Here is a 15,947-nt window from a genome sequence, read left to right as displayed (position 1 = left end):
GAGTCTGAGGTGACTAGTGGTTTGCCCTATCACCTATAGAGCATACAAGAGGTGCCCCATCACATTTAGCTTGTGCAAGATGCACCTCACCTCCTGTGGTCCTGCTCTCTGAGTCCATGCATACTCAGAGAAAGACATTGCCCTGGTGGTCTGCTCCTCCTCCTCTTGATGTCCCCAACAATGGCATCCTGCTCCTCCTGGGGGCCCTGCCTCCTCCTGGGTATCCTGCGCTGTGGCACTCCACTCCCTAACCCTTGGTGCACCACTCCCCAACCCCTTGGGCTGTCTGCACACTGCCAACCCTAGTCCTCTTTCTGGAACTGAACTCCCTCTCCAGATCCCAAGTCTCAGCACCCAGCCCCCTTCCAAGCATCTCAGGCTGTGGTGTTCCAGGACGTGATACTGATGGTCTATGAGGCTCTCTCTCTGCTTTGCCCACCTCATTATAGCTGCTGTGCTTTTCTCGGAGGCTTTGAAGTCGCTATGTCTTGGCTCATCAGTTAGGTGGCTTCCCAGGGCGTGGGTTCCTTTCCTCTTTCACAGCTCCCTCTCAGGAGCGCTAGCTCTGCCCTGATTCCTTTTCTCTCTCTTTTTTTCCCTTTTGTTCCGTTCAGTTATGTGCAGGGTTTGTTGCACTTTTTGGACATTTAAGATCTTCTGCCAGCATTCAGCAGATTTATGTATGAATCATTCTACATGTAGACGGTTTTTCTGATGTGTCTGTGGGAGACAGTGAGTGCCACATCTTAGTCCTCTGCCATAATGATCCCACCTCCTAAACAACTAATCCCACCTTATAAAGAACTCCACATTACATTTAGTTATCATGTCTCCTTAAGCTGTTCTTGGCTGTGTCAATTTCTGAGAATTTCTTTGCTTTTGATCACTTTGAGAATTTTGAGACGTACCTGGAGGGGAATTTTGTACGATGCCCCATTATTGGAATTTGTCTGATGTTCTTCTCATAATAAGACTGGGCTTTTGGGTCATTAGGATAAAGATCATTTTCATTACATTATATCAGGAGTATATACTATCAACATGATTTATGTTGATGTTGGCTTTGATAACCCTGCTGAGGTAATATTTGTCAAGTTTCTCTAAAGTTACTCTCTCCTCTACCCCCCTGCTTTCTATGTTGAATTTTTTTTTTTTTTTTGGTCTTTTTTAGGGCTGTACCTGTGGCACTTGGAAGTTCCCAGGCTAGGGGACGAATCAGACCTGTAGCTTCCTGCCTACACCACAGCCACAACAATGCCATATCCAAGCGGCATCTGTGATGTACACCACAGTTTATTGCAATGCCAGATCCTTAACTCACTGAGCAAAGCCAGGGATTGAACCCACATCTCATGGATACTAGTCAGGCTCATTAACTACTGAGCCATGACAGGAACTCCTACATTTAATTCTTTGGAAGGCAGTCACTGTGTGCCATCCACACTGAGGAGGGAGGAGTTATGCTTCTCTACTATTTTTATCTAAAAATTTCTTGGCTATATTTGCTTATATGGTATTTTTCTCCTTCTACTGGTATTTTTATTTGGATTATATTATATTTGTAAAATGTTGAGATAATTTTGTTTTTGTTAAAAGCTAAGCATTCTATAAACAAAGTATACCCATCTATTTATCCCTATAATATGGTGCACTTAAACTGTTTTCCAAGTGATTATTTCAGAGCAACTATTTAGTTTTGTGGATTATTTTATGTCTGGCCACAATGCTGATTGCTTAGATCTTCTGGTAGACAACTTGGGATTTTCTAGACCTGCAAGTAACTTGGTTTCATTATTCTATTTTACAAATAAGCAACTAAAGAAAAGCTATTGAAGTTATTTACTAAGCTGAGCTTGATTCTGAGTTCATGCCTAGAAATTTAGAAGTCTAAATATATCTAATACTTTTACAAGTACTTTTGCTTCTAGTGAAAAATAAAGACCCAAGCAATTTCTGGAGAATTTGGTAACTATGTTTCAAACATTTGGCACTTAATATAATTCTACAAAAGTACAACTAATGTAAAAACTATAAGCTTTTAGATTCATATCAAATGAATTAAACTAGCTATAAGGAGAATAATGAGATTATCAACCATAAATATCACAAATAGGAGTTAGGTTGCTTTGTGGTTAAGGACTAGGTATTGTCACTGGTGGTGGGGCTTGGGTTACTGTTGTGGCTTGAGTTTGTTTCCTGACCCAGGAACTTCAGCATGCTGTAGGCACAGCCAAAACAACAAAAAAAACCTATTTTTTCTTTGATTCGCAGCACACTTTAAAATATAGAAGGATGGAGTTCCCATCGTGGTGCAGTGGTTAGTGAATCTGACTAGGAACCATGAGGTTGCGGGTTCGATCCCTGGCCTTGCTCAGTGGGTTAAGGATCTGGCGTTGTGGTGAGCTGTGGTGTAGGTTGCAGGTGCGGCTCAGATCCCGCGTTGCTGTGGCTCTGGCGTAGGCTGGCAGCTATGGCTCCAATTTGACCCCTAGCCTGGGAACCTCCATATGCCGCAGGAGCGCCCCAAGAAATGGCAAAAAGACCAAAAAAAATATATATATAGAAGGAAATTTTGCTTAAAAACTGATACTTCCTTCTGACTTCTAGAGTACATTTAGAAACAGTAACTGGATGATTTCATTTATGTATTTTAACTGTGAAAACAATATTTCAGTTAAAACCTTAAGAATTTTTCATTTTTAGGACTTATGTCTATCACTGATGACCAATAAATTAGGGTTCTTGTCTCAAAATGTTTAAAGTTTCTATAGGAATTAAAAAGTTAAAGGGTTAATGTACCAGCACATATGAAAAAAGTGTGAATCTTTTTTCAACATGAAGTAGATAGGAGCCATCACAATAATTTATATGAACAGACAAACAAAACATGAATAAATCTAGAGATCAAAGTATGTATGTTTTTAAAGTCCAGGAAAACAAGGTTGCTGGCATTCTTCTTGTCCCTCAGAGCACGGTAGCACAGGGCAGAGATGTCTGAGAAACAGAAGAGCAAGAAATCAAGGAGGAAAAGATGAGAGATCAGAATAGGATGCTGAAACAGTGACTTAAAAGGAAGCATAGAAAAATGCAGACATAAATGGCCAAAACTCAGAAGAGAGATTTACAAATTGACATAGGAAGAAGTAGGAGCAAGATAAAAATATTGGAATACATAAAATATAGGAAAATAAAGCACTAGGTAAATCAAACAAAGATGAAAATAGAGACTGGCCTCTGGTAAAAGAAAACAAAGATGAAAACCAGTATATTTTCTTTTACTGTTCATTGTTCAGATGGGAAAAACCTCCTCTGCTCTGAACTTGGAAGGAATGTTAATATGGCTCCTTGAGTTTGGGATTGTGAAAAGCCAACTTAAAAAATATATTGTGTCTCCTGTAGTTAAAAAGAAAAAATTCCAAATATTATAGCCTGTCTTGAATAAATATTCCATATTATTGAAGCAAATGTGAAAGATGTAATTCTTAAAATATCTTGAGCAACAGGGGAATGTGGTTTTCTCAGCTTTCTTGCCTATCTAACCTGCTTCACACTCAGCAGGACACAGGTGGAAAGATTTAAGAGGCTTTCCAGAATAAATCTGTAATATGCATTCTCACCTGCCCCGAGATTTAGCCAACTGCTCAGCCAGTAACATTTAATCTATGGCCAATGAACTTATAAAACAACACAGAGAAGATGAAGTTCCCAATCAAAAAGGCCTGGTAAACAGCTGGGGTACATGGCTATCTGCCCATTTCAAAACATGAACAAAGCAAATGTCCCTAATGTGACAGAAATTTATTTCAGGGCAAACAGTATGAAACAGAGTCAATACAGAAGAGTTTTCTTCATCCAGAAGAAGAAGGCCGAAAAAGAGGTGACTTCAGGGATTGTACAGAGGGCTTAGAAATAAAATCATCATCTTTCCAGACTTAGCAACTCTGACAAAGACATATTTATAAAGAACCATGTTGGTCTTTTGCAGCATTATTATTGTCCTGTATAAAATGAACACTAAGTAGCGAACTTGGGCTATAATCATATTCTTTCTTCCTTCATTTTATTACTGCCTTAGAACTAGGCTAAGAGGGAGAAATGGAAGGAAAACATTAACATTGCATTGAGCTTATAATTCTATGCTCTCCCAAGTGATGATATTCTTCTGCTTTATATTTAAGTTATATTTACTATTGGTAATCTCTCCTCCACCTCACTTTTTTTTAGTATTGGCCTCAAGGAAGAAAACCTACAATTTATTATTGAGGCATTACTTTTTCTCCCTAAAAATACCAGATTTCAATTTCATTTTATCTCTGAATATTAAGAATTATGGGAGTTCCCGTCATGGCACAGTGGAAACGAATCTGACTAGGAACCATGAGGTTGTGGGTTCAATACCTGGCCTCGCTCAGTGGGTTAAGGATCTGGCATTGCCATGAGCTATGGTGTAGGTTGCAGATGCGGCTCGGATCCTGTGTTCCTGTGGTTGTGGCGTAGGCCGGCAACTGTAGTTCCGATTTGACCCCTAGCCTGGAAACCTCCATATGCTGTCAGTGCAGCCATAAAAGGGGGAAAGAAAAAAAGAATTATGATAGAAACTTTTTACCCATGGTAACTTATGGGTTAATCAGGAAAAGGTCATAAAAATTGTCAGACATTATAGAAATGGTATAAATGACTACTGTCATCTTGATCCAACAGTAGTCAAATATAGGAAAATTCTTAAAAATATCAATGACAACACTGAAAATGACAATAAAACATTTCCTGGAGCACTGTTTGTTTCAGACATCCTGCTAAATCCTTTAAAAACAGTTTTTCATTTTATCCACAAATAAGCCTATGAGGAAAGTACTATTATTATGTCCAACTTACACTTCAACAAGAGGGTAAGAAAGATTACTTAATTTGCCCAAGATCACACAGCTAGGAAACTCACAAGTTGACATTCAAATTCAGGTTTGACTCCATATTCCATACTCAACCACTCTGTTTATATTCCTATGAAAAATTACAGGTAAACGTGGGCAGCATTTCTTATTCAAGTTATACAAGTTTCAAATAACTTTCTGAATTATAATTCTTCAAATAATACAGGGATTATAATACTGGGGCTGTGAACTTAACATCTTCCATGATTTAAAGGTGGCCAGACAACTTTTCATCAAGAATTAATATTTGGCTTTGTTACTACAGTTTTGTTACTACAAACAAAAGCACTGCTTTATTAGAAAATACAAAAAAAAAAAAATACACTGTGGTAATACAAAATCACAACAAGAGATAATGTTTTTGAAAACAAACAGAATCAAACTATTGAGCCAAGCATGACTTGGCTGTTTATGAAATCCACCACTTCCTAGCTATGAGATCTTGACCAAAGTTACATAAACTTTCTCTGCCTCAGATTCTTCCCATATAATCTAGGCATAAGCATATCTAGCGTGGAGTTGCCATTGTGGCTCAGCAGATGGAGGACCCAACGTAGTCTCCATGAGGATATGGGTTTGATCCCTGGCCTTGCTTAGTGGGTTAAGTATCTGGTGTTGCCGCAAAATGTGGCATAGGTCGCAGATGTGGCTTGGATCTGGTATTGCCATGGCTGTAGCACAGGCCTCAGCTGCGGCTCTGATATGACCTCTAGCCTGGGAACTTCCATATGATGCAGGAGAGGCCATAAAAAGAAAAAAAAAAAAAGAATACCTAGCTTATAGGTTTAAAAAAAGTTGGTACTTTGAAAATGTTCAGTAAAAGTTACCTTCTCACTTTGACTTGGTTCTACTCAGTAAAACAGGTTAAGCCCAGTGTTTTATTTATCATGGTCAACTGAACTATCTGCACACAAAGAATAGTACATTATTATTAAATGTAAATTGATTATCTCCATTAGTGCCAGGAAGAGCAAGATTAATAATCCAAAACGGAAGGTGGTAGAAAGATTGTTAATGAATGTCTCTGGAAGAGGGTTTTGTGACTTGCATTTATACATGCCCATCCTAAATGTCCTGGGAATTCACATCATGTAAAATAAAAGTGAGATGTTGTCTACTCTATGACTTGATCCTTTGTATTGTGTTCAGTAGCAGGGAGATGGAAAAATCCTGATCAAACTTCTCATAAAAACTTTTATATACCTATACCAGAAAATGGCAATCAAATATCCTAGATTTTGTTCTTTTTTATTCCTCATGCTACTTATTTTTCCACATGCAATCTTTTCCATTACTTTGAAGGTAGGGGTTTGTCTAGGATTGATTACTTCCTTCCTGGCACTAGGGCCACAATTCAGGTAGCAGCCACCTGGTAAATAATGAGGGCTCTTTATTGATTCCATGGTCAATTGTCTAAGCTTTTTCCAGGTGTGGTTAACTAAAAGAAAATAAGAATAGCAAATTATCCAGTTGTTTAATTTTTTAAAGTAAAAATACAAATGTTGAACAATAAATGTCCAATTTGCTTACCAGATACTAAATGTTATATTGCTACAGTAATTTGATAGTGAGGTATTGACACAGGAATAGACAGAAAAATCCATGTAAAATAATGAAACTGACCTCCCCAAATATGCATAAGACCTTATTCCATTGTAAAGACATGTTTAATATGGGGGAAACACAGGACTATTCAATTGTGGTGATTAGCAATTTAGAGGAAAAAAGTTATTAAGTATAATAAATCAATTCCAGCTGGATTAAAGATGTAAATTAAAAATAAAAAACATAAAATACTAGAGTAAACTATAACAAGTATTTATATAATCCTGAGATTATGAAGACCTAAAGAATGACTGTCACTGGGCAGAAAACATGAAGAAAAAGATGGGCAGATGTGGCAATGCAAATTTAAAACTGTGTTAAAATTAAAGCAAAATGAAAACCTCAATAAGTAAATTGCAAGGCAATGACAAAATTGGTAAAATATTAAAAAAAAATGTCCGTAATATTTAAGAACTTTGGTAAATCAACAAGAAATATATAGTCAGATTATATAATTATCATCACTAAAACAATGTGATATAACATATTTATGGAATAATGGCCAGTTAATATATTTAAAGTCTGTTTTACCAGGATACAAAGAAATACTAAACAATGCAAAGTAGAAACTGGCAAAGGATACTGTATCTTTTTTCAGGGATATGTTAAAACACATAAATACTCACTTAAGAGTAAGGAGATTCCAGCAAACTCATTCATTGCTGGAACAGGTATACCGGATACAACTTTCTCAAATGCAGTCTAGCAAAAGTACAATCAATGGCATAACTGAGCTGACAGAAAATAAAAGAGTTGGGGGAGTGGCATAAGTGAAAGAGCTGAAAAGTGGCATAAGTGAACTTTCTAGTGTGATGTAAATAGTCTGTATTTTGATTTGGTGGGATTTACATGGGTGTATAAAATTATCAAAACTTACGAAAGTGAACAGGTAAGAACTGTGCTTTTCTTTTTTGTCTTTTTAGGGCCACACCCGTGGCATATGGAGGTTCCCAGGCTAGGGGTCGAATTGGAACTGTAGCTACCAGCCTACACGACAGCCACAGCCATGCTGGATCTGAGCCGCATCTGCAACATACACCACGGCTCATGGCAATGGTGGAACCTTAACCTACTGAGCGAGGCCCGGGATCAAACCTGCAACCTTATGGTTCCTAGTTGGATTTGTTTCCACTGTGCCATGACAGGAACTCTGGATTTTCTTATTTGTAAATTATACCTGAATTAAAATTTAAAAAATTTTAATACATGGCTCAGCAGTTTAAATCCTTTACCCTAAGGAAATAACAGTGGATTTGCAAAATATTTAACTACTGCATTATTCATTGATGAAAGGCTTATAATGAAAAACTGGATGAATTTTTCCACTGTAGATGAAAACATCAATGATAATTATCTGTGGGATATGAGATTAAAGTGATTTTTTTCTTTCCCTTTTCAGTGTTTTAAATACTGAATATGGGTCACTTATGATGGAGCATGATAATGTGAGAAAAAAGAATGTATACATGTATGTGTAACTGGGTCACCATGCTTTACAGTAGAAAACTGACAGAACACTGTAAACCAGCTATAATGGAAAAAATAAAAATCATTACATAAAAAAATGATGAATATGTATTATAAACCCAAATTAGGCTATTTGAAAAAATCAGTATAGCAGAATTAATTTTATCTAATAACTTTATGAAAGAAAATGTTTTAAAAAATTTAAAAACAATTTTTTACATTGTTTAAAACTGTCTTTGGAGACATACAAACAAAACTATGTACAATTTATGTGTCTTCTTTCTTTAAATTTTGCCTGGAATATTACTGTTTGGGTTTTTCTGTCTTGTTTCAAGCATCATTTAACTTTAGATATGGTTAAAGTATCAAAATGCTTGTTGAGAATTTCTTGATTGCTTGTGTATGATGGCAGCTTTCATTCTTTCATTTTGTACTGGCTTGGTTGGTGTCTGTTACTACCCTTGTAAAAGGACTTTTTAACTACATTGAGCTACTCCCAAGAACCTTTGCTTGCTTCTTAAACTTACTTTTCAATAGAAATGAACTACTTATGCCTACACAGTTTTGTCTGTTCCAGAATGCTGTCAACTGAAAAAATAAATGAACAAAAAAGATTTTGGAGAGAGTCTGCAATCTATGAGGATATATTCCCAGCAAAGAAAAGGTAATCTTCTCCACTCTCTTGCTCTTTCTCTATGAATGCTAAATTTATATCAGCTGACCTCTGCCAGCCTCAGCATTTTATAATCTGGATTTAGCTAAAGAACTTGCTTTACTATACTTAGTGACTTTTCTCAACAGATTTAAAAACAGAATCAATGAGTGCTACTAGGAAATTTAATGAAAATATCTTCATTCTTTCTAAGTCACAGATAACATAACTGAAGTAAATTAACATATGCCTCTTTTATTATTTTTTCTTTGAAGTTATTATAACGAGAGGACTGTATAACTAACAAATTGCCAATTTAGTTTTTTTTTTTTTTTTTTTTTTTTTTTGTCTTTTCGCCTTTTCTAGCACCAATCTCGTGGCATATGGAGGTTCCCAGGTTAGGGGCCGAATTGAAGCTATAGCCGCCGGCCTATGCCAGAACCACAGCAACGCGGGATCCGAGTCGTGTCTGCAACACACACCACAGCTCACGGCAGCGCTGGATCCTTAACCCACTGAGCAAGGGCAGGGATCGAACCCGAAACCTTATGGTTCCTAGTTGGATTCGTTAACCACTGCGCCACGATGGGAACTGCACAAATTGCCAATTTAGTTTATTTAGTTTGTGCTGCTTGAGTAGTTGGTCAGTCTTTCCCAGTACTACCCCAGTACAATGCACCCTCCTCTGCTCTCACCTAGTATTTCCTGAGCATTTCCTAAGAGTCAGACACTGTCTTCATGACTTTACATGAATTATCTTGTTTAATACTAATAATAATTATGTAGATACTGTTATTTCCATTTTACAGGTGAAGAAATTGAAGCTTGCAAGAAAGGGTGCTTGCTCAGGCCATTCAGCAGTCATTGTCAGATGAGGGATTTGAACCAGGCATCATGTTTTAATAGCCCACTGTATAATTCAGAGATAATTCAAGATATGCAATTACAGAGAACCCCTATGATGGTACATTTCTTTAAAGGAATGTGGAAAGTAAAGATGAGAAGGGATGATATAAATAAGCTGAAACTAGCTTCAGAAAACAGGTATGATTATTATTTTTTCAATGAATTTTATATTTATAGCTGTACAACCATCATCACAACCTAATTTTACAACATTTCCATCTGAAACGCCTAGCCTATCCCTGCCCCCCAAACTGTCTCCTTTGGTAACCATAGTTTTTCAAAGTCTGTGAATCAGTTTCTGTTGTGCAAATAAATTCATTGTATCCTTTTTAGATTCCACACATAAGTGATAGCATATGACATTTGGGTCCACTGTCTTAACCTCACTTAGTGTGATAATTTCTAGGTCCATTAATGTTGCTGCATGTGCCATTATTTCACTTCTTCTTATGGCTGAGTAATATTCCATTGAATATGTGTACCACATCTTCTTTATCCACTCCTCTGTTGATGGACATTGAGGTTGTTTCCATGTCTTAGCTATTGCAAATAGTGCTGCAATGAACATTGGAGTGCATGTGTCTTTTCGAGTCATGGTTTTGTCTGGATAGAAGCCCAAGAGTGGGATTGCTGGATCAAGTGGTAACTCTATTTTTAGTTTTCTGCAGAATCTTCATACTATTTTCAACAGTGGTCACAACCAATTTACATTCCCACCAATAGTGTAAGAGGGTTTCCTTTTCTCCACACCCTCTACAGCATTTATTGTTTGTAGATTTTTTGATGATGGCCATTCTGGCAGGTATAAGGTGGTACCTCCTAGTGGTTTTGATTTGCATTTCTCTAATTAGTGATGTTGAACATCTTCCCATGTATGTTTTGGCCAACTGTATGTCTTCTTTGGAGAATTATCTGTTTAGATCTTCTGCCTATTTTTTGATGGGGTTGGTTGTTTTTTTGATATTGAGCTGCAGGAGGTGTTTATATATTTTGGAAATTAATCCCTTGTTATTGCTTGATTTACAAATATTCTCTCCTATTCTGTGGGTTGTCTTTTCGTTTTGCTTAGGGTTTCCTTTGCTGTGAAGAAACTTTTAAGTTTAATTAAGTCCCATTTGTTTATTTTTGTTTTTATTATCATTACTCCAGGAGGTGGATCTGAGAAGATACTGCTGTGGTTTTTATCAGAGAGTGTTCAGCCTATGTTTTTCTCTAAGAGATTTATAGTATCTGTCTTATACTTAGATCTTTAATCCATTTTGAGTTTATTTTTGTGTGTGGTGTTAGGGAGTGTTCTAATTTCATTCTTTTACATGTAGCTTGTCCAGTTTTCCCAGCAGCACTTATTGAAGGGACTGTCTTTTCTCCATTGTATATTCTTGCCTCCTTTGTCAAATATTAATTAACTAGGTGTGTGGGTTTAAGTCTCAGCTTTCTATCCTGTTCTGCTAATCTATGTTTCTGTTTTTGTTCCAGTACATACTGTTTTTGATGACTATAGCTTTGTAGCACAGTGTGAAGTCAGAGAGCCTGATTCCTCCAGCTCCATTTTTCTTTCTTAGGATTGTTCTGGAGATTCTGGGTCTTCCATGCTTCCAAACAAATTTTAAAATATTTTGTTCTAGTTCTGTGAAAAATGCCATTGGTAATTTGATAGGGATTGCACTGAATCTGTAGATTGCCTTGGGTAGTATTGTCACTTTGGCAATTTATTTTTCCATTTGTTTGTGTCATCTTTGATTTCTTTCATCAGTGTCTTATAGTTTTCACAGTACAGGTCTTTTGTCTCTTTAGGTTTATTCCTAGGTATTTTACTCTTTTTAATGTGATGGTAAATGGGATTGTTTCCCTAATTTCTCTTTCTAAGCTTTCGTTGTTAGTATATAGAAATACAGTCAATTTCTGTGTATTAATTTTGTATCCTGCAACTTTATCAAATTCATTGATGAACCCTAACAATTTTCAGGTAGTGTATTTAGGATTTCTAGATATAGTATCATGCCATCTGCAAACAGTGATAGTTTTACTTCTTCCTTTCCAATCTGGATTTCTTTTATTTTTCTTCTCTGATTGCCTTGACTAGGACTTTCAAAATTATATTGAATAGTAGTGGCGAGACTGGACATTCTTGTCTTGTTCATGATCTTTGTGGGAATTCTTTCAGCTTTTCACCATTGAGAATGATGTTAGCTGTGGGTTTGTCATATATGGCCTTTATTATGTTGAGATAGGTTCCCTCTATGCCCACTTTCTGGAGGGGTTTTATCAGAAATGGGTGCTGGATTTTGTCAAAAGCTTTTTCTGCATCTATTGAGAGGACCATATGGTTTTTATATTTCGGTTTGTTAATGTGGTGTATCACACTGATTGATTTACGGATATTGAAAAATCCTCACATCCCTGGGATATATCCCACTTGATCATGGTGTAAAATCCTTTTAATGTATTGCTAGATTCATTTTGCTAGTATTTTATTGAAGATTTTTTGCATCTCTATTTATCAGTGATATTGGCCTGTAATTTTCTTTTTTGTGGTGTCATTATCTGGTTTTGGTGTCAGGGTGATAGCCTCATAGAATGAGTTTGGGAGTGTTCCTTCCTCTGCAGTTTTTTTGGAATAGTTTCTGAAGGATAGGTTACCTCTTGTCTAAATTTTTGATAGAATTTGCTTGTGAAGCCATCTGGTCCTGGACTTTTGTTTGTTGTAAGTTTTTTAATCACAGTTTCAATTTTAGTATTTGTGATTGGTCTGTTCATCTTTTCTATTTTGTCTTGGTTTGGAAGATTGTGCTTTTCTAAGAATTTGTCCATTTCTTCTAAGTTGTCTGTTTTATTGGCATATACTTGCTTGTGGCAGTCTCTTATGATCCTTTGTATTTCTGTGGTGTTAGTTGTAATTTCTCCTTTTTTATTTCTGATTTTATTGATTTCTCCTTTCTTGATGAATCTGGCTAAGGATTTATCAATTTTGTTGACCTTTTTAAAGAACTAGGTTTTAGTTTCATTGACCTTTTCTATGGTTTTCTTTGTTTCTATTTCATTGATTTCTGCTTTGATCTTTATGCTTTCCTTCTGCTAACTGTTCTTTCTCTAGTTGCTTTAGGTGTAAATTTAGGTTGTTCATTAGATATTTTTCTTGTTTCCTGAGGTAGGTTTGTACTGCTATGAACTTCCTTCTTAGAACTGCTTTTGCTGCATTCCATAGGTTTTTGATTGTTGTGTCTTGTCATGTGCTTCCAGGTATTTTTAAATTTCCTTTTTGATTTCTTAAGTGATCCATTGATTGTTTAGTAGCATGTTGTTTAGTCTCCATGTATTGATGTTTTTTGTAGTTTTTTTTCTCTTGTTGATTTCCAGTCATATGGTGTTGTGGTCAGAAAAGACGTTTGATAGGATTTCAGTTTTCACAAATGTACTGAGGCTTGATTTGTGGCCCAGAATGTGACCTATCCTAAAGAATGTTCTGTGTGCATGTGAGAAGAATGTATATTCTGATGCTTTGCTATGGAATGTTCTGTAAATATCTATTAAGTCCATCTGGTCTAATGCATCATTTATGCACTGTGTTTCCTTGTTGATTTTCTGTCTGGATGATGTGTCCACTGCCGTAAATTGGGTGTTAAAGTCCCCACCCCCACTATTGCGTTATTGTCAATTTCTCATTCTAAGGTTGTTATCAGTTGCCTTATATATTGAGGTGATCCTATGTTGGGTACATATATATTTATAATTGTTATATTGTCTTCTTGGATTGATCCTTTGATCATTATGTAACGTCTTTGTCTCTTATAATGTTCTTTATTTTAAGGTCTGTTTTGTCTGATATGAGTATTGCTACTCCAGCTTTCTTCTGATTTCCATTTGCATGGAAAATTTTCTTCCATCCTCTCACTTTTAATTTGTATGTTTTCCTAGAACTGAAGTGGGTCCCTTGAAGACAGCATATATATGGGTCTTGTTTTTGTATATATTCAGCTAGTCTGTGTACTTTGGTTGGGGCATTTAGTCCATTTACATGTAAGGTAATTATTGATATGTATGTTTTAATAGCCATTTTACTGTTTTGGAATTACTTTTTTTGGTCTTTTTTCTTCGCTTCCCTAGTTCTCTTCTCTTGTGGTTTGATGACTGTCTTCAGTATTGTTTGGATTGCTTTTTCTTATTTGTGCATGTACCTATTATAGATTTTTGATTTGCAGTTAAAAAATTTTGATATAGGAATACACACACACACACACACACACACACACACACACACACACACACACTCAAGATTGTTTTAAGCTATTGTCTCTTAATTGCAAGTGCATCTCCAGTATCCTGCATTTGGACTCTCCTCTCTGCATATTTTCTGCTTTTGGTAGCATATTTGTGTGTGGATGATTTCCTGTATTTATGATATGTATGCCTTTACTGGCGAACCTTGTTGTTTGCTATATTTTTATTTCTAGTGTGGCCTTTTCTCTTCCACCTAGAGAAGTTTCTTTAGTATTTGTTGTAAAGCTGGTTTGGTGGTGCTGAATTCTCTTAGTTTTTGCTTGGCTGTAAAGCTTCTGATTTATCCTTCAAATCTGAATGAGAGCCTTGCTGGGTAGAATAATCTTGGCTGGAGGTTTTTTCTTTTTTATCTTTTTTTTTTTTTTTTGCCATTTCTTGGGCTGCTTCCCATGGCATATGGAGGTTCCCAGGCTAGGGGTCAAATCGGAGCTGTAGCTGCTGGCCTACGCCAGAGCCACAGCAACACAGGATCTGAACTGCGTCTGCAACCTACACCACAGCTCACAGCAATGCCGGATCGTTAACCCACTGAGCAAGGCCAGGGATCAAACCCGGAACCTCATGGTTCCTAGTCGGATTCGTTAACCACTGAGCCACGACGGGAACTCCTTGAGTTTTTTTCCTTTCATCACTTTAAGTGTATTGTGCCACTCCCTTCTGGCCTACAGAGCTTCTGCTCAAAAACTGGCCCATTACCTTTTCGGGGTTCCCTTGTATGTTATTTCTTTTCCCTAGCTGCTTTAAATTATATATATTTTTTGGTCTTTGGTCAGTGTGATTAATGTGTCTCAGGCTGTTCCTTCCTGGGTTTATTTTATAGGCTACTCATTGTGCTTCTTGGATTTGAGTGAATGATTCTTTTCCCATGTTAGGAAAGTTTTTGGCTATTTTCTTGTCAAATATTTCCTGTGGCCCTTTCTCTCTTCTCCTTCTGGCATCCCTATAATATGGATGGTTCGTTTAACATTGTCCCAGAGTTTTCTTAGACTTTTCATTCCTTTTTCTCTTTTTCGTTGTGTCAGTGATATCCACCAGCCTGCCTTCCACCTTGCTTATTTGTTCTTCTGCCTCCTTCATTCTGCTCTTGGTTCCTTTTAGTTAATTTTTTATTTCGGTTACTGTATTTTGCACCTCAGCTTGCTTAATCTTTAAATCTTCTATTTATTTGCTCATTTTTTTTTTAATTTATCAGTCTTTGCCTCCAGTTTTTTTCCAAGATCTTGAGTCATTTTTACTATCATAAGTCTAAAATCTTTTTTTGTGGAGGATGGTAATCTCCAGATCTCTTAGCTGTTTTTCTGTTTTTTTTTTTTTTTTTTTTTTCTTATTCCCTCATCTGAGTCAGAATTCTCTGCCTTTTCACTTTGTATAGACTTTCGGTGTAGTCTCCTTTCTGCAGACAGTAGGCTTGTATCCTCTCTTGCTTCTGATGTCTGCCCCACTGGTGGCTGAAGTTGGTATGGGAGCTTGCTGCAGACTCCTTGATGGGAGGGACTGGTGCCTGCCCACTGGTAGGTGGAGCTGATTCTTATCCCTCTGATGGGTGGGGCTTTGTCTCTGGGTGTAATTAGAGGCATCTGTGTGCCTGGAGGGTCTTTAGGCAGCCTGTTTGCTGATGGGTGGGGCTGTGTTCCCACCTGGTTTATTGTTTGGCCTGGGACTTCTCAGCCCTGATGGGTGAGGCCAGATTTTTCCAAAGTGGCGACCTCAAGAGAAGTTCACACTGATGATTATTCCCAAGACATTTGCTTCCAATGCCCTTTTGTGACAACCAGACACAGTCACCCCCGTTTTCCCAGGAGATCCTCCAAGAACCACAGGCATGTATGGCCCAGATTCCTATGGAGTCTCTGCTTTGCCCTGGGACCCAGTGCACATGAAAGCCTGTGTGCGCCTTTTAAGAGGAGTCTCTGGTTACCCCAGTCCTGTGGAGCTCTCCTACCACTTGACATGGCCTCTTCTTTGTCTTCTGGAGTAGAATATTTTTTTTGATAATTTCCGGTCTATTCTATTGAAGGTTGTTTAGCAGTTAATTCTAATTTTGTTGCTTTTATGACAGAAGGTGAATTCTAGTCCAGCTACCCTGCATCTTAATCCCATCCCCAATA

The 15,947-nt window shown here is 37.1% G+C and overlaps 1 protein-coding gene and 1 long non-coding RNA gene across 5 annotated transcripts in view; one reads left to right on the top strand and one right to left on the bottom strand.

Annotated features, from left to right (window-relative positions):
- CWC27 (CWC27 spliceosome associated protein homolog) overlaps positions 1 to 15,947 on the bottom strand; it is a 247,180-nt gene that overhangs the window by 21,788 nt on the left and 209,445 nt on the right.
- LOC110257245 overlaps positions 1 to 15,947 on the top strand; it is a 118,101-nt gene that overhangs the window by 101,081 nt on the left and 1,073 nt on the right. The window contains exons 3-4 of one of the 2 annotated variants that reach the window (XR_002339606.1): positions 8,581 to 8,667; positions 9,465 to 9,699. This is a non-coding gene — a long non-coding RNA (uncharacterized LOC110257245). Of the gene's footprint in view, positions 1 to 8,580; positions 8,668 to 9,464; positions 10,368 to 15,947 lie in introns of those variants that run through there. The other variant, XR_002339605.1, reaches the window with a different exon arrangement.

The sequence above is a fragment of the Sus scrofa genome, chromosome 16 (assembly GCF_000003025.6).
Source record: "Sus scrofa isolate TJ Tabasco breed Duroc chromosome 16, Sscrofa11.1, whole genome shotgun sequence".
In the NCBI taxonomy this organism is placed as follows: domain Eukaryota; kingdom Metazoa; phylum Chordata; class Mammalia; order Artiodactyla; family Suidae; genus Sus; species Sus scrofa.
The sequence above is the reverse complement of the archived record's forward strand: the minus strand, read 5'-3'. Positions and strand labels throughout refer to the sequence as shown.